Source organism: Equus quagga, chromosome 1, assembly GCF_021613505.1.
Source record: "Equus quagga isolate Etosha38 chromosome 1, UCLA_HA_Equagga_1.0, whole genome shotgun sequence".
NCBI classification, from domain to species: Eukaryota; Metazoa; Chordata; class Mammalia; order Perissodactyla; family Equidae; genus Equus; species Equus quagga.
The window spans coordinates 16734334-16758729 of NC_060267.1; the positions used below are offsets into that span (position 1 = coordinate 16734334).

Here is a 24396-nt window from a genome sequence, read left to right on the forward strand (position 1 = left end):
CTGGGGCAAAGCGGGTTCTGCTGTGGGCTGCTGGCCCTGCAGATCCCTTTCCGGCCTGGATCACCCCTGGAGCCTTGCGTCTATGCTTCTGATAGAATTCTGTCTACTCGTGGACTGGGAGCTCCACCAGGACAGGGCTGTGCCTTTGAGACTCTCTCAGGTGTCGCCAGCCCCTAGCCCAATGCTTGGCACAGCCTAGACGCTCACTCTGCATCTGTTGAATGAGTGCACCAATCACTGAACGCCTTCGGACACTGGTCTGGGATTCATCCTGCTTGGCCCAGAGGGAATGCCGCCTTCTCGGGGAAGCCCTCCGGAGAAGCCGGCCCCATTCCCACCCTCAGCGGAGCAGGGCTCGCCCTCCTCCCCTGCACCCACCCCCACTCGGAGTGGCGTTAGGGCAGAGCCGTGGACTTGCTGGGCCGTGTGTGTCCCACCCCTCCGCATCCCGGGGGTCGGTCCGAGTAGGTGCTCAGTTCACCGGGGGGCGGGGGAGGAAAGCAAGAGTCCATCAGCCTTTGGCCGAGGGGCCGAGGCAGTCAGTCCCAGGAGAGGGGTCTAGGGCGGCTAGCTGACGGGGCGGGCCGGGCGGCTGCCGTCCCCTTTGCCCTCCGACCCAGGAAGCCGCTCACACCCCGCGGACACGCTCGGGGGCCGCCGCTCAATCCCGACCTCCCCGCTCGGCGACCCGGCCCCCACCCTCACCGGCCGGCCCGGTCCCCACCCCCACCCCCACTTCCCACTCCGACGGCCCGGGAGAGGCGGGGGCGGGCCTGAGAGTGGCGCAAGGACACTCTCTACACCAAGGGTCATTTGCTCTTTTTTCCCCCTCTGTGGCTAATTTATTTTAGAGCTAGGGGAGGGAGAGGGCGGGGCCGGGCCCGGAGCGTGGAGAGGAGGGGCCGGGCGGGCCCAGGGGAGTGGGGGCGGGGCGGGGCGCGGCGGGGGAGGCGGGAGGGAGCCGGGGTGGAGAGGGCCCGAGAGGGGGCGGGAGTTGGGGAGGGGAGGGGCGCCCAGGGAGGGGAGGAGCAGGGAAAGGGGAGGGGAGCAAAGGCCTGCGAGGGAGGGCGCTGGGGGCGGGCAAGGGGAGGCGGGGGTGGGGGTGGGGGTCCTGCCTGCGGGGGGAGCCGGGGCGGCCCTTGTCCGGCCACCCCCACTGCCCAGTCCCGCTCCCGGCCGCGGCGGCCGCAGCAGCCGCAGCAGTAGCGGCTCCAGGATGGTGAGCGCCGCTGCCCCCCAGCCCCGGCCTGTCGCCCCCTGCCCGCGCCCCGGCCCCGGGGCCGGACGCCCCCCCAGGCCGCGCACACTCACCTAGGACCCGGCCGGGATGCCGAGGTACGGGACCGCGGGCCCGGCGAGGGCAGGCACGGGGGCGCCCGGGCGGCCCGGGGTCAGGGGGTGGTGACCGTTCGGTCGGGGTGTCCGGAGCTTTGTCCGCGGGCGCGGGGCAGTGCGAGGGCCGGAGAGGGCGGGGGCTGCGGGGCGCGGGCCTCGACTAGGCGGGGGTCGAAGGGCAAGGCCAGCGAGAGACCCGGGCGGGTGCGTGGGAGCCGAGGGTCACTTCCCGGGGGGAGGGGGCGGGCAAAGAAGGGGATCCCCTCCCCGCTGCCGACGGGCACCCTTTTCGCCGCCCCCTTTGGTGTGGAGGCTGCAGCAATAGCGAGCCGCCGGCTCTGGGGGGAGCCTGCGGGGTTGGGGGTTGGGGAGCCAGGATTTGTGGGTTCGGGTCCCAGAAGGATCCTGTGTCCGGAGCCCGAGGGCCGGCCCGCAGGCCCCTCCCACTCCGTCAGGTCTTTGTCCAGCGGCCCCTGTGTGTGTGGGAGGGGGTGGGGGCTGGGTTCCTGGCCCGGAGATTCCCCAGCATGGTGACGGGGCAGTGACAGGAGACTGAGGCCACCTCGGGCCCTGCGCCCCTGCTGCCAACCCCGTCCTTTCTTCTCTTTGGCCCGGGAGAGCATAGCCCCCATCTCAGAGTCAGGGGGCTGCAGGAAGCAGCACTTACCTTCACCCGTGGGCTACAGGCCGCACGGGAGACCCTCTGAGCTCCCAGCTCTCTGGAGAGAGCCCCTTAAACTTCCCACTCCAAGAGCCCTCTCTTGGTCTACACAGAAATTCCCTTGCTAGGAACCCGCTCTGTAGAGGGTCCTCCGCAGAGGGTCGGCACACAGTAGGTGCTCAGCAAATGCAGGCCCCCCTCCCTGGCCCCTCCAGGCCCCGAGTCCCTCCCGGAGGGAGGCGGCCTGGGGGTTGCTGCGCGGGGAGCGTGTGAGCGGCCTGGAGCCTGCGCCCAGCGGCAGCCCGGCGCGCAGGGGTGGGTGGACGGGTGGGTGGGCTGTTAAAGGGACGGTCACTAAATCAGGATTAGGCCGTGGGGCTGTCAGGCTGCCTGGCCCTGTCTCCATGGATACCTAATTTGGAGGAGAATAGAGGACGGAAGAATGTTTGTGTTGTCGTCCGCACGGGCTGCCGCGGCCGAGCGGGCTCCTGCCCTGGGCCAGGCAGCGAGCAGTGGGGATCCGGTTCCAACCCACTCTGGGCTTCCGCGGGGAGGGGGACTTCTCGGTCCCCAGAGCCTTCCTTGTGGCGTCTTTGGAGTGGACCCGGGGGTGCCGTGGTCCAAAGAACTCTGACCTTGCGGAGGGAGCTCCAGACCCTCCCAGACTCCACCCCGAAAGCCCCGTGCCTCCTGGACCGGCCGGGCTGGGCTTCGCTCCCCGACCCCTAGCCGGAGCACGCGCCGGTCTCCGCGGAGCCTGCGCCCGCCCAGGACGGACGCGCCGGGCGCCTGGGTGCCGCCGCGCGGGGACCCGGCGCCCGCGGGCTGCGGGGCAGGGGGCGGAGCGGGACTTCCTGGGGTGGGCGAGAAAGGGGCGGGGCTTGCTGGCCGGCCGTGCCCGAGCGGGTGACAGGCCTCGTAAATCCCCCTTTCCCACATTTAACGCCATTTCGTTTATTTCCACTTGATTCCATTGGTGTCCGTAGCAGCCACCCCTGTAAGGAGCGACCTTCATGCCCTCGCTGGGGCATTTTCTGGGGCAAAGTCCTCTTGGGGCAAAGGGATTGGGGCAGTGGAGTGGCTCCTGGTGAAGCCCAGATAACCCCCATTCCTTAGGGGGACCCCGATGTCTCCAGGAGAAGAAAAAGGGACTGAGAAACACACGGATGAGGTTGGCCTCCGAGGCCCTGCGGGGTTTTCTGGCTGTGGTGTAAGGGTGGGCTGGGCTGGGCTGAGGACCCCCTGAGGGGACAATTCCAGTACACAGACTGGAGGGGGCAGGGGGAGGCAGCAGCTTGGCTGTGTTGTTCCCAGGGCCCTTTCCTGCATTCCTCGTCGTCATCCATGGGATGGCCGCAGCTTTTTATGGAGCAAGAATCCCCCGCTCGCTGCCTGGGCTCCAGCTTTATTGCGAGATCTCAGACTCCCTCCACGCAATTTCACGCCTCTTTGCCTTTGCTCTTGGTGTCCCCTCAGCCAAATGCCTTCCCCATTGTCCTTGTCTTTCCCCAACCTCCTCATTCCTCAAGGCCCAGCTCAGATGCCACACTTCCTCCATGCAGCCTCCCCAGAGTCCCCAGCTCTTGTCACTGGCTCCTCCTCCCTCCGTGCTCCCCCAGCTCTGCACCTGTGCCTCCCTTCAGCCTTTGTGGCTCTGTCCACACTAGGCTTTGCCTCCTGCAGGACAGTGGTGGGGCCTGGAGTTCCCTGCCCGCACTGGGCCTGGCACCGGGCTTGGCATCTTGTGGGTGCCCCGTAGATATTTCTTGGTGGAATAAAAGGGGTTTCGTAAGGGCAGCCTGTAAAGCACTGAATCTGGACACGTTTGGGCAAATAGCAAATAGCTCTGCGCTCCTGGGTGGGTGGAGACCCCTGGGTGGGTCTCCTCCTTCTTGTTGCTGACCCTCCCCCACCCCCCAAGTCTGGGGAGGACTTTGCCCCTTCCTTTCCCCACAGACCGGCATTCTTTCCCTGCCATTATCATCCTGTTAAACAGAGAGGCCAGTCAGGATCCATATGGATCACATTAACAATTGCTTATTATCTGGACCAAGACTGCCCCCACTCTCCACCCCCATCTCTACTGCTGCTGTCGTTGGACCCTTAGGAGCCCAGCCTCCCCGTCTCCCCCTCCCCCATGGGTCAGCCGGGGAGGGCAGGGGCCGGCCCCCGGTCTCCTCACCCTCCTTGTGCCTTCCAGCAGAACTTTGGTTCTTCTTGACTTGGCTGGCTGTTAATGACTTCTTTACCGATTTAATGAAAACCAGGCTCCCGGCAGGAGCACGGCTTGGTGAGGTTCCAGGGCTGCAGCAGGAGAGGTGGGCCCAAGGCCCGGGAGTCCCCAACACCCTGAGCCCCTGCCTTCCAGAGGACAGAGGCTGTGGACAGGGATGAGCCGCACGAGGCCGACCATGGGGCATCCTGGTGTCTTCTGCCATCTCAGGCCTGGGCTGGCCCTGCTCCCTTCTGGGAGCTGGTGGGCTGGTGAGGGAGATCAAGGCAGGAGAGACCTTGCACGGCACCGGGCCCCAGGCCTTGTGCTGCAGTCAAAGAAGCAAGAAACCAGAATTTCCTGGAGTGGCAGCTGAGTTGGCCTTTATGTTTGAATGCATATAGCCCAAGACTACTAGAGATGGAAGGAGCCTTCACGATCCCCCAGTCTGGGGGTCCATAACTTCTTTTGATTTACAGATCCCTTAGAGGGACCGATGAAAGCTGTCCCCAGAAAAATGTGGTTCCATCAATTGACCCAGACCTTGCATTCTGCTGTGGAGGGTTCTTGGACCCCCTGAAGCCCAGGGGGTCCCTACATCAAGAAGCCCTCACCCTAGTCCAGCCCCCTCTGAAGTGCTGAGGGCAGAATCGGGCCTGTCGCTCAGCACTCCTGACCTCCACACCCCGCCCTGTCTGCCTGGCCTGATCATGGGGCGGGGGCAGGATGAGCCAAGGGCCCAGGGGTAGCAGATGGAGGTGCTGGGCCAGCCCTTGAGTGGGACAGGTTTACACTGCCTGGGTCGGGGAGTGGGCTGGTCATCTCCTCTCTGAGTGTGTCACCTAGAGAGAGGGTGTCCAGGGGTTATTTTGCTTTAGGAGCCACTTGTCCCCGGGGAACAAGGATGAGTGGCAGGAAAGTCTAGCTCTTCTCTGAGCAATTCCATAAGCGTCTTGATGAATCACAGTGAACACTTACGGAGCACTTAGTAAATCCTCTCTATCTCATCTGGGAAGGGGACTAGGAACGGTGCCCACCTCGTAAGCGTTATTGTGAGGATGAAGTGAGGTGGGAGCTGGGAGCCCTGAGATCCTCTCTTGAATGACTGTGGGCCTATGAGGGCCTGGTCAGAAACGCAGGTGACAGTGCTCAGGGCTATAATTGCTGTTGATGCTGCCATTTCCCTACTTGGCCCGGCCCAGCCAAGGAGACGGGCCTGCAATGGGAACCTTGTTCTCCTCTCCGTTAGTACCAGGGTGTGGACAGTGTCCACCTTTGCAATTCATCTTGGGGACTGAAGCCAGGAGTAGTTCTCAGTGAATGGGAGTGTTAGGCAGTGGCCATGGGCCAGCCTCCATGGGACTGTGGCCCTGACCCCATTTTATGATGACTAATCATGGCCCCCACACTAGGTGCCAACCCCTGCGTGGCTATGACCCTGCCACTAGTCAGGCATAATCACCCTGGACACGTCACTTACTTACTCTGTTGGGGCTCAATGTCTTCATCTCCAGAATGGGAATAAAAGCACTAGTGAGTGAGCCCACAGGTGACTGAGCCCTGGTTTCAAATAGTGTGCCCCTTTGTCTCTGACATAGATGCCTACTCTGATGACCTGCTCAGTGACGTGGAACCCAGGGGCTCAGAGAACCACCTCCCCATGTGGGAGCAAGGAGAAAAAGCAGACACGTGTGTGAACGTTCTGGCCCGTGGCAGGGCTTGCCCAGCCATCTTTGAAACTCTCTCCAAAGTAGAGTCAGGGCAGAGAGGGGGCTCAGGAGGCAGGCGAGGGGGATAGCCAGCTTGGCTCCTCAGGAACCTGGGAGGTGGAAGTGTACCTTTCTCTATGTCCCTTCACCGCCTGGGCACACTCAGGCCACCTGCTCCCCAGCCTGCTGCTGGGATGGAGCAGGGGAGGATGGGAAGATGTGACAAGGAGGCTGGATTTTTCTCTCACACACCCGTATTGAGCACCTGCAACCAGCACTGCAGGCTCCAGAGGGCGACCAGCCAGGGTCGGGCTTCCTGGGCCCCTGAGACCCTCCGCACTCACTGGGCACCTACCCATCAGGCCCCGAGTGGGCGTTCACATCTCATATCTCCCATGCCAACCCTCCGCTTCCCATGTGGCCAGGAAGGACCAGAGCACGTCCCCGGCCCTGGCATTGTGTGCTTTGCCACAGGCACCTGATGTCAAGGGTGACCACGCTCGCTGTACACTTGGCAGGGCCCTGTGCCAGGCCCTGGTGTTTTATCCAGGCAGCCAGGCATCCAGCAGCCGTTACTTTAGCATGTGGTCCCATGTTCAAGGAGCTGACAAGACAATTGGGGACCAGTGAAGAGGCAAAGGGACAGGCTACACATTCAGGACCGCTCACCTTGTGCTCCCTGTGCAGTGGGGAGCCACTGAAGGCATGGGAGCGGGGAGTAGCACGCTCAGAGCTGTGGAGAGGGCACGGGATGGGCTGGAGAGGGGAGAGTCAGGGAAAAGACTGCTTGCTTGACAGCAGGGCCAGCATCATTGGCAGAGTCCAAGGAGACTGAGTTTCCCTGGAGGAAGCTGAGTCGTAGGTGTCAGAGGCCCTAACGCAGTGGGAATGAGTGAGAGACCAGGAAAACCCCCTGCTGCTGACTGGCCTATTTGGCCCTTGGGTGCTCCAGAGTCTGGGGGTGTTTGTTCTTCTTTCCAGGCCAGTGGGGAAAGAAAACTGGGATTCAGGTTATACTAGGGGAAGGCCTCCCCTACCTGTGTCATGTGGCTCCGCCTCTCCCCAGTCTGCTTGCGGTTTCTGTTGGGGCAGGGGGCCCCCCTAGGAACTCTCCTGCCACCAGGGGAGATGGCCCTTCCACCCAGCTCCTCAGAGAAGTGCTCCTTCCACCACGGCGTTCATTAGACGCTGGACCCTCCCTCCTCTAGGAAGGGGCTCCTTTTCCAGATGGACTGTGTCCTGCGTGGGATGGCCATGCTTTATGTTATTACCTTCCGTACTGTAGCCCTCTTCCGGCTGGAGTTTTAGGGTCTGAGCCCCTTGTTGGGAACGAAGGCGCTGCCTCAGCAGGGTGGGAAGGGCAGCTGGCTGGAGTTGCAGTGGGGATGACCCAGGGAAACTGCCGGGGGCAGGGGGCGGGGGCAGGAAGACCCCTTCAGCCTACCCGGGAGTACCCCTCCCAGTAAAGACAGCCTCTTCTCTCCCCGTGATGGGAGCTCATCACTTGTAGAGACAGTCAAGGGGCTGCGCAGGGCTGCACAGTCCGCCATCCGATGGTCCTTCAGCTACTTGGAGAAATTCAGTGCTCAGGAGTCTTTCTGCACTGTCTGCAGGCTGCGCGCTGCCCTGCCTCTCTCTTCACTCTCCGCAGGTGTGGTCGTGACTGTAACCAGGGGTGGGGTCTCAGACCTGCAAGGACTTGTTTGGTCCCATGAGAACCACTTTGAAATGTGCTAAGCTCCAGGGTTTGCGACCGAGTGTGTGTGTGTGTGTGGGGGTGTGGGGGTTGAAGGAAGACAGTTAAGGGGGTCAGGGGAGGATGGTAGGAATCAACTGACACCTCTGTTTTCTTAGCTGATAAATGGGGACAACATCTTACTTGAGAGGCAGAAAAGCATCTGGCCCCAGACTGCCCAGGCGAGTGGCACCACCTCCGAGAGCTTGGTGACTTAGATGAGTTAACTGTGCCTCAGTTTCCTCCTCTGTAACATGAGACCAGCAGTTGTACCTGCTTCCCAGGGTTAAATGAACTTAGAGCGGAGCTTGGCGGGGTGCTGGGGTGCCATACAGGAGCAGACAGACAGAAGGAATTGCTGTGGTTGCTCTGTCTTTGCCTAACACCCTCCCCCCAATTTCTCTTTCTCTCTCTGTTCCTGTGACCCTGCAGGTGTGGGGGCCACCCCCTTGAGGACAGCCCTGCCCACTCACACCCAGGTAGACCGGCCAGGCTGCATAGCTGGAGTTACTCAGCCCACCACCCCCAGGGCTGGGAAAGACACAGGAGGGGGCGGGGGAGCTACTGGGGAAGCCCAGGTGGGCTGCCTGGGGGTGGGGGCAGCTACTGGGGGAGCCCAGGTGGGCTGCCTGGACATGCTTCCTTCCCTCAGCGCAGGCCTGGCCCGCCATGGGGGGGGCGGGTCTCTCACCACCCCAAGCACAGGGACGCACAAGGACGGGGCGTTTTTGGGGCCAGGGAACATAGGATCACTTAGACCTTAAAGCTTAAGCTTTTTGGAGGTCACATGCCACCCACACTGATGCAGGTCGACTTTGAGTCCTAAACCTGGCTGAGGGGAGGGCGTGGGGCCTGAGGGGGGCTCCAGTCTTCTGGGCTGAGAGCTGTGGTCCATGAGCCCTGAGGAGTTCATAGATAGAACCATATCCCAATGTTATTAATTCCCTTTGTAATCCCATGTATTCTTTAAATTTTACTTCCCCCTCCAGCTTTATTGAGGTATAATGGACAAATAAAGCAGTCCATGTATTTTTATCTTATGCATTAAAAAGTATTTTTGAGGACAAGCTACCCATTTACCGAGTGCATGAGGTGGCTGTGACTAGAAATGGTCAGGAGCCCTGACCTCATCCTCCACCTCACACCCACGCAGGGCCAAGTCCTGGGACGAGGAGACAGGCACTGGGAGGGTCTTTTCCAGCCCTGGATAGCCGTGTGCCTGAGCTGGGCAGTAGCCACAGCCCCCTCCACTGACTGCCAACTGGATGCTCATCAACACCCCAGGCATTGAGGCCCCCGAAAGCCTTGTGCGTAGCTGTTCCTGTCTCCAGACTGTGGTGAGAAGCTGAGCGCCTCAGGGAGGGGTCGACTCTAGCTGGGGCAAAGCACAGGGTTCAACTGCAAATCTTTTCTTTCTTTCTTTCTTTTTTTTTTTTGCTGAGGAAGATTCACCCTGAGCTAACATCCGTGCCAATCTTCCTCTATTTTTTAGTGTATGGGCTGCCAGCATACCATGGCCACTAACAGAGCAGTGTAGGTCCACACCCAGGAACCGAACCCTGACTGCCAAATGAGAGCACACTGAACTGAACCATTAGGCCACTGGGGCTGGCCCTCAACTGCAAATCTTTGTCCCTCAATGAAAAAGTGAATAATCTTCAAAAAGAGGAATTAGAACAAGTACTTACTATAGAAAGAAACCCAAAGGCCCACTGCCATTGTATCAGGGAAGGTTTTCTGGGGAGGGGACTTTGGGATGGAAAGTACAGAGTGGAAAAGGAACAGATGGGGGCTGCTTGGCCAGAGCACTGTTGTGCAAAGGCCCAGGGGCAGGGCTGGCCAAGCAGGGAGGGAACGGGTGCCACCGACTCTAAAGAAGGCCTTTAGGTGGCAGGACCGAGGGGCAGGGCACTTGTGCGGCGTACCCCCGAGGGAGCCAGCAACAGCATCAGAGTCAAAGTGACATAATAGCATGGGAGCGCCACGGCTGCAGAATGGGGGAGACGGCCTTCTGGGCAGAGGGACCAGATGGCGCCAAGGCCTGGAAGTGTGACCGTGTCTGGCCCAGAGAATGGACTCCATGGCTGGAGGGGCTAGAAGGGGCCAGAGTGGCAGGGTCTGAGGCTGGAATGACAAACTGATTGGCCTTTGGTGGCAGGCTGAGGCGTTTGGCGTCCACTCTGTGGTCAGTAGGGTTTGGGTGTGTGTTTTAGACAGAAGGACTACCCTGGCAGGTGGGCAGAAGAAGGATCAGGAGGGAGAGGCAGTGGGTCCACATGTGGGCCAGGCGTCATAGCGGACATGAGAGCTGGGGGTCGTTTCAGAAAGTGTCAAGAGGACCCAGTGTCCAGCTGGACGGCAGAGGCTGCAAGAGCTGGAGAGCCGAGGCCTCCAGGGTTTCCAGCCTGGGTGCCTGGGTGGACTCTGGAGAGAGAAGGTGGGGGTGTTTTCCCCAGGTGTGTGAGTCTGAGGTCTTGGTGGGCACCCAGGGAGCCCTGAAGAGTCCCCTCTACATCCCTAACCCTCCCCGTAAGGTTCCCAGGGATGGTGAAAAGGGTGGCTCGGGAGGAAGTGGGGTCTGGCACGGTGGGCTCTCACAAGGGACCTGACGGGGCATGTGATCTTGCCTGGGCAGTTTCTAAATGGCAGAAGGGGGGCCTCGGCCAGGCCCTGGGGCTCCTCCCTCGATTGGCAGAGGAGGAGCTGGTGAGAGCTGCCCTAGGTCACAGGTGGGAGGAGCCAGGGGTCAGCCTAGGCTGTTCTGGGAAGCTGTGGTTTGGGCCTCAGACTGCATTTCCGGTGATGGTGAGCTCAGTTCCCTCACAGCCTCTGCAGACCCACCCGACAGTCGGGGCAGGACGGGGACGTCACTCCTGCAGGGCAGCGCTGCCCACTCTGGGGCCCAGTGGGTAGCTTGGGAGCTGTATTTTTTTCCTTGGAGTCCCTCTAGCTCAGTGGGTCCTCCTTCGCTCCCCCCGCTCCCAGGCCGGAGCACCTAGCGAGCCCTCTCAGGAGCCGAGTCAGAGCCTGCGCTGGTGCCCTGCCCCACCCTTGGCCCTGCTCCAGGCGTCTTGGAAGACCACCCTTCCTTCATTGCCCTCACAGCAGCCTGTGGGAGATGCTGGGTCCTCCCATGTCACACTGGAGGAAACAGAGATCGAGACACTCGTCCCACTCTCAGAGGCTGACTCACAGGAAGGGGGTGGGACGGTGACCTGCAGAGGGACCCCTGGGCTTGCTGGGCTGGCCTCAGAGACCCCCAGCCTTGGTCAGTCTTTCAGGCTGGGCTTCAGACACCTGCCTCACTCAAGTTGCTAATAGATCCCGGCTGCGTTCAAGGGTCCTTGGAAGCAGCCAGTGAAGGTGAGGGAAGGGAGAAGAAGGGAGGAGCCTGTCCTCTGTAGAATGGACTCCACCACAAGCCACCACACTCCCCACCGCGCAGCCTGCTGTGGGGACTGAAGGAGATCAAGGAGATCAGGCCCCCAGCCCAGCAGGCAGTGGCCTCGGGGAGATAGCAGCCTGACTTGTGAGCTGTCCCTCCCCTTCTGTCCTGTCCTCAGGGCCCAGAGTTGAAGTCCATCCCTAACTGGCTCCAACTTAGCTCAGGTAGTGAGCAGAGTGAGCCAGCGCTGGTGGCCTAGTGGTTAAAGTTCAGCATGCTCCACTTCAGCGGCCTGGGTTCAGTTCCCGGGCGTGGAACCACACCACTGGTCTGTCAGTAGCCATGCTGTGGTGGCAGCTCACATAGAAGAACTAGAAGGACCTACAACTAGAATATACAACTATGTACTGGGGCTTTGGGGAGAAGAAAGAGAAAGTAGTGGTAAGAGGCCGTGGCAGGGTGGGCGCTGTGCTGCCCTTTAAGCAGTTCCCGGCCCCCCAGGCTTGCTGCCCCTGCTTCCTGGTGCAACTTCCACTTGCTCAGCACAGCTCACCTCGTGCAGGCATCAGGGAGAGGCATTCAGCCTTGCTGGCCTTCACTGAGAGGCAGGCGCTGATGGCCTGGACCCTCCCAAAGGCACACTTGGTTTGAAAGTGGATGCTTGTTAACCAGGATGATTTTCTGTTGCGGAAATTTCAGACAGCCTAACTAAGTGAAGCAAACAAAATTTAGGCAGGTGAAGACAAACTGTTCTTTTGGGGAAGGGGCAAGGGTCATAACTCGGCTAGTTGTCCCTACCTGGTGTCCCCAGGGGGACGGCTGGGGGATGGAGAGCCGGTACCCGCTCCCATGTAGCCTGGGGTAGGGGAGACCGGCGGTGGAGGGAAAGGGCTCAGAGCATCCCAGCAGCTCCAGCTGGGAGGGGATCAAGAGGAGGGTCAAGAGAAAACATGGAGGGGCTGTTGGAAAGAAAGGGGCGGGAGGAGAGGGGGCTTCAGAGCTGGAAAAGTGATTAGCAGCTTTGAGGAGGCTGAAGTCAGCCCTGGCAGCCCCGGGGCAGCACAGGCGAGGGGAAGAGCAGTTATTCACAGAGAGCGGGCGAAGATGGCCACCGGGCCAGCCAGCCCCAAAGACAGCCAGATCACAGCCTGTACAGGCAGGTGGCCAGGCCCTGGGGACGGAAGCCCCTCCTGGGGATTGGGATGGGACTGAGTCTGCAGATAAAGCATGGGATCTGTGTCGGGGATCCAGCTCCGGGCTCCCTAAGACCCTCTGCAAGAGTGGGGAAGCCCGGGAGCCACCCCCAGCCTCCCGGGGTAGTCGTGGGCCGTTTGATCAGTGAGTGTGTAAATCGGGATTTTATGGATCGCTTATTCACTGCTGGAGCTGGGGCCCCCAAATTCCTCTGTGCCCCAGAATGCTTAATCTAGTCCTGAGCTTTCCCCTGGGAGGGGAGGGAGGCCAGTTCCCCCCAGGCCCCTACCCCTCCTGCTGTGTCTCCTTCCAAGGCCCCAGGCTTTGTCACTGCAGGTTGAGCGGTTCAAATGTGCTAATACACTCCCTGGGGGCCGCTGGGCAGTGGGACTTAACCTTCAGTGCTGTGATTGGCCAGAGACACCATGGGAGGGGGGTCCTGGCAGCAGCTGGGAGTGTGTGTGTGTGTGTGTGCGCGCGTGTGCATGTGCGCCTGTTTGAGGGACGGGGTGGGGGGTGTCCATCCTGCTCAGACCACTGGGCAGAGACAAAGGAGCTTCATCTAGCCTGGAACAAGGATTAAGGCCAGAACAAGCCAGGTCCCTACCTGGTCAAGCTGGTTAGGGAGCCCACCTGTCCATCTTTACATCCTCTTGTTACATCTTGACACGGTGGGGCTTTATTCAATGTGTGTTGAATGGATGGATGGATGGATGAGCGGCCAGAGTGACTGCGTGTCTGACTGGGGTAGGGCCTGCTAGAATAACCCAGCACCTACGAATTCCTAAATCTCCTCCTAAGATTCCTAAGTGTCCCCCCTCCTTCACTGAGCCTCGCTTTAGCCCAGGCCTGGCTGACACAAGGCTGGACATGAGGGACTGGCCAGGCCTCGGGGGACACAGCTGTGACCCCCGGACTGTGTTGCCACTTGAGAGTGCTTTCACTGTGGTCACGTTTCTTCCTGCCAGCCCCCATCTGTCTTTGGGATTTGATGAGGATGAGGATGGTAGGTGAGGGGGGAGGGGTGTCGAGCAGCTGAGGGGGGAGAGAAGGAAGCACAGCCCCAAGGGCCAGATGACAAACTGCCCCATCCTACATCCTCCCCTCCCCTTCAGCCTGCCCCTCCTCTCCTGCCCTGAGCTTGAGGGCGCAGGCAGGCAGGACCGGCTGGGCTGGTGGGGAGGGGCTTGGTCCAGCAAGACCCCTCCTTCCCTGGCTCCTGGGAGGCTTGGGCCAGCCAGGCAGACAACTCCCTAGGAATCCGAAGGAAAGGAGTCTGAATCTAGGGAGGTCTGCCTGGAGACCCCAGGAAGCGAGACTCCAGTCAAGTTCCATGGAGCGCTGCGGGCAGGGGCTCCGGTGGCCGTGGGGACACGCTGGCTGGGGAGGAAGTGCTGCCTGGGGTCAGACCTGTGCTGGGCAGTAGAACCCTCCTCAGTGATGCGAATGTCCTGTGTGCCTGCTGTCCAGTACAGTGGCCTCTCCCCCACGTGACTGCTGAGTGCTGGGAGTGCGGCTCCTGCTGCTGAGGAACTGAATTTTAAATTTAACTTTAGTAGTAAATTTTAAAAATAATTAATAGTGTAAATTTTAAAATAATTGATACATTTTAATGCATTTAAGTAGCCACTTGTGGCTAGCAGATGCGAATTGGCCAGCACAGGATTGGAGGCTGTGTTCAGGGGTCCAAGCCAAGCCCTTGGGTGCAAATCCCTTCGTGGCCGCGTGGCCTGGGGCGGGGCCTCTTCCTTCTGCCATCTGTTGGACCCTCGCCCCACCAGTTCGGGGCTTGTCTGCTCCTGCGGGTGGCTGCGCTGCCCCTAAGAGGTCCTGGGTCACCAGGGGGCCAAACACCCAGGGACAGACCAACAGCCCAGGGTGGGAAAGGAGTGGCTGTACAGAGCTCCAGACTTTGAGGCATCTTAGGAACTTTCTTGGGGGTGTCAATCCTAGAAGGCTTCCTGGAAGAGGGGGCTGTGGGGCAGGCTTGGGCTGGAGCTGAGGGATGAGCCAGGGATGGATGGAAGGGCCGTGCCTGAGAGCCTAGCCTGGTGAGGGCCCTGAGTTTGGTGCCCTGGGACTTGGCCACGGCTGGGGGAGGGGCTGGCAGAATGGGCCGAGTCCCAGCTTCTCCCCTTACTAGCTGTTCTGACCTTGAGAGAATCAGTTCCCCTGCCTGAGCCTCTGTTTCCTCCCCTGCAGAATGGGGACAATATGCTTATCTGGCAGCGAAGTCGTGAGGGAGAAACCGGAGGGTAACCATGAAAGTTCTTTGCACACACTGGAAGCCTGGGAGAAAGGGAAGGTTTATCCCCAAGGGTGCTGGGCCCCTGGCCTGGCCTCTCAAGACGAGAGCAGATGGTCACAGCTTGTCTGTGGCCCTGACCGCTACACAGGCAGGGATTTCTGCACTCTCCCCTCCCCCCAGCGCGTGTGCACACACAGCCCAGATGGGGGCCGCTTGGTCAGCCTGGCTCAGGCCCACCTCCTGCTGTTTGGCATTTGACATATGAGGAGTCCAGGGCCGGAGCATCCCCCCCATCCCAGAGAGGAGCCGGGCTGGCGGGGAGGCCTCACTCCCTTGAGGAGGCAGGCTCCCAAGGGGCCTGATCTCTTTACCATGTGTCCTGCGGCCTTTGATGGGGATTCCAGTGCCCCTTTGTCTTCTCGCAGAGGCCTGACTGGGGAAGGAGAGAAGGAGAAAGATTAAAAAGAACGGGAGGCCAGGTGGGGTCCCTGGGGGCTGGGATGGGCAGTTTCCTCTGGTGTTCAGACACAAACTCTGCTTCCAGGAGGCACCCTCCCCTGTCCACTCCTAAGGGAAATCCTGGGCTTTGCCTCTTGCCACCCTCCCCATCTCAAGTGGGCTCCAAGTGTTTGCTTTATTTGGACACAGCTTCTTTGCTCATCTACCCATCCACCTGTCCTTCCATCCATCCATCCACCCATCCACCCATCTACCCATCCATCCATCTATCCACCCATCCACCCATCCATCTACTTATCTACCCATCCACCCATCCACCCTTCCATCCATCCATCCATCCATCCATCTACCCATCCACCTATCCACCCATCCACTCATCCATCCCCCATCCACCCATCCACCTACCCACCCACCCATCTATCCATCCCCCATCCACCTACCCACCCACCTACCCATCCATCCATCCATACATCCATCTACCCACCCACCCACCCATCCATCCATCCATCCATCCTACAGAGTCCATTAAGAACTTATTGTGTGCCAGACACTGTCCTAGGTGCTTGGGATATGACAGTGAACAAAGTCCCTGCTCTCATGGAACTTTCTAGTCGACACAAGACAATAAAGCAACTAGTAGGTCAGATTTATGACAAGTGCTACAGAGAACGTCAGGTTGAGGGGGACAGTGTTTGATGAGGTGATGGTGGAGCAGAGACCTGAAGTGAGGGTGTGAGCCATGCAGAGAGCTGGGGAAAAGAAAGCGGGTTGTAGGCACCGAGTGCAGCAAGGGCCCCTGAGGTGGGAGCCAGCCTGGTGTAGGGGGAGCAGCGAGAGGCCAGTGTGGCTGGAGGGGAGGCCCGGAGGTAAGGGGGACCTGGTAGGCCACTTGGGCTTTTATTCGGAGTGAGAGAGGAGCCACTGGAAGCTGCTGGGTCAAAGAATGACATGATCGGACGTCTTTTCAAGGGTCGTCGTGGCTCCTGTGTTGAGACTGAGAGTGGGGGGGTGAGGGTAGAAATGGGGAGATGGGACAGGAGGCTGCTGCAGTCAGCAGGTGAGAGAAGGCGTGGAGGGAGGTGGTGAGAAGTGCTGGCAGTTCAAATAGGTTTTGAAGCCAAGGCCCATCTGATTTGCTGGTCTGAGGTGGCAAGGAGAGAAGTTCAAGATGACCCAAGGTTTCTGGCCTGAGCAACTAGAAAGGACGAAGCTACCATTTCCTAAGATGGGGTAGGGGTGGGGTGGGGTGAGGAATCAGAGTTTGATTTTTGGATGCATTAATTGTGCTAATTAAATATTCCACCGGAGGTGTCAGGAAGCAGGCTGACTGCCAGCAGGGCCAGGGGAGAGACCCAGGCTGGAGAAGCTCGTTCAGGAATCCTCAGTGTACAGACGGTGGTCAAGGGCGCGAGACTGGATGGGGGCTCCAAGGAGTTGATGTGGAGAGAAGGACTGAGCCCCTGGCTCTGCAAGGCTCAGAGGGGAGGGTGTGGAAGGAGGGCAGTGAAAGAGGCTGAGGAGGAGAGGAGGCCGGAGGCGGTGAGGACTTTCCAGGAAGGAGGGGTGATCGGCCCAGTCCAAGACTGCTGAGCTGGGCCTGGGGCGACCAGGGATGTAACCACGCAGCCATGTGCGTGGGCGGCCGCAGTGCTGCGTGTGAAAGTCTGGCTGGAAGGGCTCAAGAGAGGAGGGAAGGGGAGGAATCAGAAAACAGTCGTATAGGCAACTTCTAAACTTCTTGGTTTTTGTTTTGCTGAAAAGCAAGTAGGAAGCAATAGGGTGTAGTTGGAGGGGATCAGAGATGATTTTGGGCTTTTTTCCCCCCTAAGATGGAGAAATAAAAGCATGTTTGTAGGCTGATGAGAATGATCCCGTGGAGGGGGGAATGCTCCTGCAGGAGGGGGGGAGTGCTCCTGCAGGAGGGGGGATCAAGGGACAGCATCCTTGACACACAATCACCCCAACAGTGACCACACCTGTCCTGACCATTCCCACTCCTCGGAGCTCGTGCATCCATCCTCGTCTTCCTCTGCTCCCCACTCCCTGTCCCCAGCTCCGAGTTCTGCATCATTTCTCCAGCCAGAGCGAGTTTGGGGACAGGGAGGGAGACAGGGAGACGGTGCTGATCCCCTGGGCAGACTCCTCCCCTCAGGGGTCTGCTCCTCAGTTTGCATCCTTGCCTCCCCACAGCCTGTGGAGGTGGGGAAAACACTGGCCAGAGGTAGGGGGTCCCCTTTCTGACAGCTGCATCTCCTGTCTGGGACTCAGTGTGTCATCTGTAGACAGTATCTATGAGGTGGGGTGCTGTGGGCAGCGAGTGAGTGATGACATGGGCGGGCCGGCACTCCCTGCCCGGCTCTGGCCCCTCCTCTCACCGGCCTCAAGTCCACGCACAGACCACAGTGCTTTCCATCCTCAGAGACTCGTTTTAGGTGCTGCCTGATACCCCCCACCCCGGAAAATAGCTTCAACTGTCTCCAGGCTTCCAGAATTCAGTCTTTTCTTGTCTTTCTTTTCCTCCCTCCCTCCCTGTCTTTTGGCTGTGACCACTTTTCCCTTATCTTTCCTGTTAGACCACAGCATCCCTGAGGACGGGGGGTCACAGTTCGATCCAATTTTGCATCTCTACCGGCTGATACTCCCTGGGACACTGACGGCATCCTGAGAGTCCCTGCAGAAACGAGCTGCAGCCCCTGCAACGTGGAGTTTTGCAGCCACCTCTCTGGCCTCCTTTGGCTCGTCCCCAAACTTTTATTGAGCCCCACCTACAGTAGGCCCTATGCCAGGCCCAGGGGGTCCCCCAGGCAGAGTTCTGGGTCCAGCTGTGCTGGGGGCTGCTCTCTGGCCTGGACTGGGGGAAGAGGTTCCTGTGTGGTGGGTACAAGGCAGTGGCAGGTGACTCCTTCTCCGGAGTCCTCTTGTCGCCCCTCCCTCTCCTTTCCTCTTGCAGTAACGGGGAGCTGGCATGAAGGGCAGGGCCCAGTGGTGGGGAACAGTCCTGTTCAAGCCCTGCCAGGCGACCAGAGACCCCCCCAGGGTACCAGTTTTGAGCAGTAGACAAAAAGCCTGGGACAAAAGGCCTGTGGGAGCCGCGGTGAATAGATTAATGAGATTTCCATATGAGGCCCAACAATGGGATTCCCCTCTCCAGCCCCTTTGTCTGGGGCTGAGATAATGGAGCCGGGGAGCTGGCCCAGGAGGGCAGCGGTGGCCCCTTCTCCACTCAGGCCTGGAGCCGCCACACAGCTGCCCCTCCTTCCCTGCCCGGCCCCCAGCCCTGTCTGGCCAAGCCCCCTCCTTCCCGGTGGGTAATGGAATTCTGAAGCCTAGAATTTCTGTATGATCCAGAAGGGGAGTTAGGGGCCTCCTTAGGGAGCTGGAGACGGGCATTGACACTGCATGGTTGGCGTCCCTTCCCACCACATCTTGTATAAAATTTACTTTAAAGGGGTTCCTAGGGAGAGAGAAAAGTTTGCGGTCCACCGTCCACACCGTCTCATTTGACAACTGAAGAAGGTGAGGCTTAGAGAGGCTAGGTGTCTTGCCCATGGTCACGGTGACAGCTCAGGGTGATGGCTGCCGTGGGATGCTGGGTGGGCTGGAGGAGGAGTGTCTGAGGCCTGCGTGAGGGAAAAACACACTCTTCCCGTGTGTGTCTCTCCTTTACTCTCACACTGCTTCACTTCCGACGCCAGGTGTGTGGGTTTTCCACACATGAGCCAATTCTGCTGCACCAGCTGAATTTAACTACAAATTTGACTCAATTTGGACACTCTCTACAGGGGAATAGTGTCAGATCCCAAAGGTTAAGGGCTCAGTCCTTCAAGGCTGCCCTCGTTTCAGAGGCCAATCTCAAGTCCATGTTGTCACCCATGCTTCTGACCGATGGGCTATAAATCAGAGGTTCCCGCGACCCGGTCCTTGGGTTCCATTAATTTGCTAGAGCGGCTCGCAGAGCTCAGGGAAGCAGTTTACTTACTAGATTACGGGTTTATTATGAAAGGATATAAGATCAGGAACAGCCAGATGGAAGAGATGCACAGGATAAGGGGGGTGGGAAGGGGCTGGGAGCGTCCACGCCCTCTCTGGGGCCCCACCCTCCCAGCGCCTCCATGTGTTGCCCTTTTGGGGTCTTGTGGAGGCTGCATTACACAGGCAGGATTGATTAAATCATTGGCCATTGGCGATTGAACTCAATCTCCAGCCCCTTTCCTTTCCTGGGTGGTGGGAGGGGTGTGGGGGGTAGGTTGAAAGTTCCAACCCTCTAATCATGGCTGGTTCCCCTGGCAGCCAGCCTCCATGCTTAGGTTACTAGGAGCTTTCCAAAAATCATCTTATCAGCATAAACTCAGGTGTGGTTGAAAGGGGCTTGTATGAATAACAAGACACCCATTTCACCTTTATGGCTTTGAAGGTATTTCAGAAACTGAGGACAAGAAACCAAATATTCTAACGAAAGATGCTCCCATTGCTCTCATTGCTCTGGAAATTCAAGAGTTTGGGGAGCTTCGGGCCAGGAACAGTGGATGAAGACCAGATATATATTTCTTATTATAAATGACACCGTCACAGCCTGTGTGAGGCCCCATGCATGGACTGCTCCGGGCAGGGCATGGCCCACGGGGTTGGACAGGTCCACAAGGACTGAAATGGGCGCACTGAGTGTTTTAGTCACTTGTGAAGGCCGAGTCGCTTCTCCCACGGATCCTGCAAGACTTCCTACAGATGGGCTTTAAGGAATTCTTGACTTCCCCTTCCATCCAGTAATTCTCCTTGTTACTATTTATTGGTCGCCTGTGAGTCTGAAGGACTGCACTCTGCGGCCGGGGTCAGTGGAGTTCCAGCCCGCTCCATGTAGGAGGCCCTTGGCCCTCACGGGTCTGCAGACAAAGAGCTGCCTCGGGAGCCTGACCTTGCTCCCCAAACTTTGCCGCAGTTGCAGAAAGTTGCTTTTCCTCCAGAGTCCCAGCCACCCCCAGGGAAGGCCACCGACCCAAATAAGGAGGTCTGTCCAGCCTAGGGGTGTGAACGCGTATCAGGTGGCAAGTTTACAGGAAAGGGACAGCTCTACTTGTTTTGCGGTGAGGACAGAAATTCTGCTGCCTGGGGGCATAGGCGACTTGGGATCCTCCGGGGGAGGTGCTTCCAACTGCAGGTCTGGAGGATAGATATACCGCACTGGAGGCATAGCCTTGTTCCCAGGAAGTACAGGAACGTGTTTCCAGAGGCAGTGCAGGCGGTGTCGTGCCTCAGGCTCTTCTCTGGCCCGTGAGAACCAAAGGCTGGACCGGGGAGGCAGTGCAGCCGAGAGGGAAGGGCTTGGGCTCTGTCGTCAGACTGCTAGGGTCTGAATCCTGCTCCACTTCTGTTCCAGCTTGTGCCTTGGGGATGTAGTGACCTCTCTGTACCTCAGTCTCCTCACCTGTAAAATGGGGGTGATGACAATGGTGTTATCTCCCAGGGCTACGTAAGCTCAAGCATGTGGAGCACAGAAAAGGGACAGGCTCTGTCCCTAGTGCTGGGCTGCTGGGGAAATGCCACGAGGACCCGTCTGTCATGCCAGAGCTGGAAGGACCCTCACCCACAGAACATTCTCCAACCTCCCCCAACCCCAAGGGGAAGTGACTTGTTGGTAGTCACTCAGCAGGGCTGGGCCGCTGCTCGGGTTCCTAACTGCACATTTATCATGCATACTACTGTACCCCACTCTGGCCTGCACACTTTACATACACTGTTTAATCCTCATGGCCACTCTTCAAGGCATATGTTATGCCCTTTAACCGATGGAGAAATTGAGGTTCAGTGAGGTCAGGCCACTTGCTCAGGGTCACACATAAGTGTCTGGGCCTGGATTCAAACTCAGGTCTCTCTGATTCAAAGCCCACACTTTCCCCCAAGTCAGGAGGCCTTTCCGCACCTCCAGCTCAGCTGATGGAGGGGACTGGAGGGTGGCCTATGGACCTGGGAGGGAGGCGGGGGCAGGAGCCCTCCAGGTGCAGGAGGTTGAATGGCAGGAGCTTGTGGGCTGGGCCACAGGCAGGCCCACGGTCTCTATGCAGGAGCAAGAGGGCTGGAACAGGCCTGGGGGTGGGGGCGGGAGACAGCATGCTCTACCTGCTGACCTCCCCCACCCCAGCCCTCCTGAGTTGGCCTGGGTGTGTCAGGAAGCACCCAACTGAGACTGCCCTTAAAGCTTCTGTGTGTATCCGGACCTACCTGCACACGCACAGACACGTGCATGTGTGCCTGCAGCTGTGCACATCTGTGCATGTCCCGGCGGTCCGTGCACGCATGCTGGTGTGTCCTCAGGCTCCCATGGGTCAGCATTCTTAGCCTGCCTGTAGGTCAGGCAACTGCACCTCCCTCTCCCTGAAATTCTGCCCTCCTCTTGCCCCCTTGGGTTGTCTACTTGAGCTTGCTCCTCAGGCAGTTGGGTTCTGGCCAGATCTTTGTTCTTTCCCTTGGAAGAGGTGGGAGGAAGTCTTGAGTGCTATGTGACTCAGTTCGGCAGAACTTGGTGATCTGGTCCCCTGCTCCCCAGTTAGACCACTAAAGGACCTCTAGCAGAGGCCAGATGGTGAAGGAGAAGGGGAAGAGAGATGGCTGCTAGCTAGTGGGGCACTTAGGCTGAAGGAGGTCTTTTTGAAGATGGGAAAGAATTGAGCTTGCTATGGGGAGGGAGCCTGGACACTGTAGTGGGGGGAATAGTTAATAATAATAATAATAGTTGATGGGGCAAGATCCCAGCCTGGGCCAGGATGGGGTCAAGGGCTGGGGTGGACGGACCTCAGGCGTCCTGCACTGCAAAGTGGATGTAGATGTTGATAAAGGTGAGGACAGACAAAAGGCCAGAGGTGAGGGAGATGTGCCCCTGGGAAGAGAATTACCCGGAGGAGAAGTATCTGATGGGCTTGAGGGTAGAGCTCACATGGGCTGGATGAGCTGCCCAGACAGGTCCCCTCTAGGGAGGGGCTCATCCTGGAGTGGAAGCAGGAGGCTGGGTGTGAAGCCCGGAGGACAGGCTTGGGGGGCTGGAGGTGGGGTCCTGGAGCCCCCAGTAGCTGACGTAGAGAGTTTCAGTGACAACCAGAGTGTGTGGTCTTCAGGGAAGATGGCTGCGGCCAGGGCAGTAGCGGGTGGGAGGGAGGGCAGAGAGGACACCACAAAACAGCCACGAGGAGGAGCAGAGGGTCTGGCAGGCGGTGAAGGAAGTGCATGTGGACAAGTCCAGATCCAGAGCCTTCTTTACTGTGTCTGTGTGCTGGGAGGGGTCACTCTTTCTCCCCAGCACGCCCAGTTTAATATGCTCAGGCAAAGTGCCATCATCAAGGTCAATCTCTCTTCATATTAAGGAGCCAAAGCACAGATAGCAGTAAATAGGAAAAAAGGGTTTGGGGTCCATGTCATAACGCAGTATTTGCATTTGTCTAACGTGGACGTTACCTCCTGTGACCCTGCAGCCAGAACCACGTGTGATTTCTGGGGTTGCAGGACGTTAGCCCCTTACACCAGGTAATGCCTCTGCTCTTGGTGACGCCTCTCAGCGGAGCTGGAGAGCTGCATTTCTGCCCCTGGCCCTCACACTCAGCTCTGCTGTCTGCTCAGCCCTCTTGCCATTGGTGGCCAGGACCACCAGATGGAGATGAACCCGCCTCATGAACTCCGCTTTCCTTTGTAAGCTTTAGTGTCTGTGGCTCATGCCTTCCTTAGGCAGCAGGGCTGAGAGTATAGTTCATTTTCAAAGAGCGTCCTCTCCCTTTGATGTCAGGTCAGAGTCAGAGGAGGTAGTGAGATCAATGGGGGTGGTGCTGTCGACAGGCTGCTGCAGGTAAGGGCAACTGTGAAGCTGAGAAGCAACTGGATTATTTTCAGCTTCTTCTTCTCCCTCCCTCTCCCCCCCATATACCCACTTCCAAGGCTCTGGTGACCCAACATTTCTTGGTGCTCCCTCCAGGCTTGCAATGTATGGTTAACTAGGTTGCGCACTGCATATGAGACCTTCTTCTAAAGGGGCACGATTCACCCCAGAGACATGGTAATTTGTAGATTTGTTATGACAATTTTCCAGAAGGTGGCAGTAAAGTGTCTTGAGGAGGGGAATAGGGCGTATGAGCTAGCACAGCCCTGGCTTTCTGAATGCATTGTGCTCTGCACCTTGGAAAGTGCTGGAACCCTCTAGCCTGTCTGGCCAACTTGGTTTCTCACCCTTCAAAGTCCAGTAAAGACACCACTCCCTGGTGAGCCCTTCTCAACCAGGTGCGGCATGTTCCCCTGAGCCCTTGGCACACACCTCTATTTTCCCACCTCACAGGGGACACTGTCTACCTGAATCCGTCACCTGGCTGAACCATCACATTCACCTTTCAGTCAGCCTCCATGCCTAGCACAGCACTTAGTATTTGCTCAATAAAAATTTGTTGAAGAAAGACTACTGAAACTGTAAGTTTGTCTTATCAAAAGCTTAGGTTTGAGAAATCATCATCAGCAAAAGCCGTGTCTGGCATGCCAGGGGCCCATTTAGTCTCTGAGATTTCATCCTTAGATCAGGCCAACCCACTGGAGCCATGTGCCCGGAGAGTGCTACTCCCTGGGCCCCGAGTCCCTTTTACTAGGTTTGGCTCATGCCTTGACTGGTGCTGTGGGACAGTGTAAGAAACAGCCATGCAGGGGCTGGCCCGGTGGTGCAGCGGTTAAGTACACACGTTCCGCTTCAGCGGCCCTGTCAGCCGGTTCGGATCCTGGGTGCAGACATGGCACCGTTTGTCAGGCCATGCTGTGGTAGGTGTCCCACATATAAAGTAGAGGAAGATGGGCATGGATGTTAGCTCAGGGCCAGTCTTCCTCAGCAACAAAGAGGAGGATTGGCAGCAGCTGTTAGCTCAGGGCTAATCTTTCTCACACAAAAAAAGAAAGAGCTGTGGAACATTTCTGCTGTGTTTAGGGCAAGGCTGTCTAAGAAGACATTGTTTATTACATCTCACAGGTCTGCTTCTTGAGGTCTGTGACAAAAAGTCCTATGATCTCTACGCCAGGAGTATTTTTGCTTCTTTTGAGGATGGTGGTGTTTTTCACTTTACAAAGTGAGTTACTTGGTTACTGGGAAATTTGTGACCCACTTTCTATGATGTGTACTGACTTTCTCCCACCTTCTCTGGAATGGTTTGTCTATTCTAAATAACCATTTTTGTATCTGGGAGAGACACGTTGGGGAGGAGGCAGGTGGCAGCACCTCCCTGGGCACACAGCCGTCACGTGCAAAGGTGGCTCTGGGACCCAGCCACTCTGACTTCATCAGGCGGAGACTAAAAGAAACCAAGTGGGAAGGAAGTGAATGCTTCTGGGTCAGCCCCTGGGGTTTCCCAGAGAGGGTGAACCACTGCCACAGATGGCATCTCTGACCTCAGGCCCCAAGAGGGCCCTGGAACCTCAGGGAAGACTGAGGTGAAGAGAGCACTTAG

The 24396-nt window shown here is 58.4% G+C and overlaps 1 protein-coding gene across 1 annotated transcript in view; it reads left to right on the plus strand.

Moving 5' to 3' along the window:
- Nucleotides 1-1054: 1054 nt before the first annotated feature.
- The window catches only part of FIGNL2 (fidgetin like 2), a 28453-nt gene continuing 5111 nt past the window's right edge, over nucleotides 1055-24396 (plus strand). Inside the window, exon 1 of the mRNA XM_046653930.1 lies at nucleotides 1055-1335. The gene's annotated coding sequence lies outside the window, so the exon portion shown is untranslated. The remainder of the gene's footprint in view (nucleotides 1336-24396) is intronic.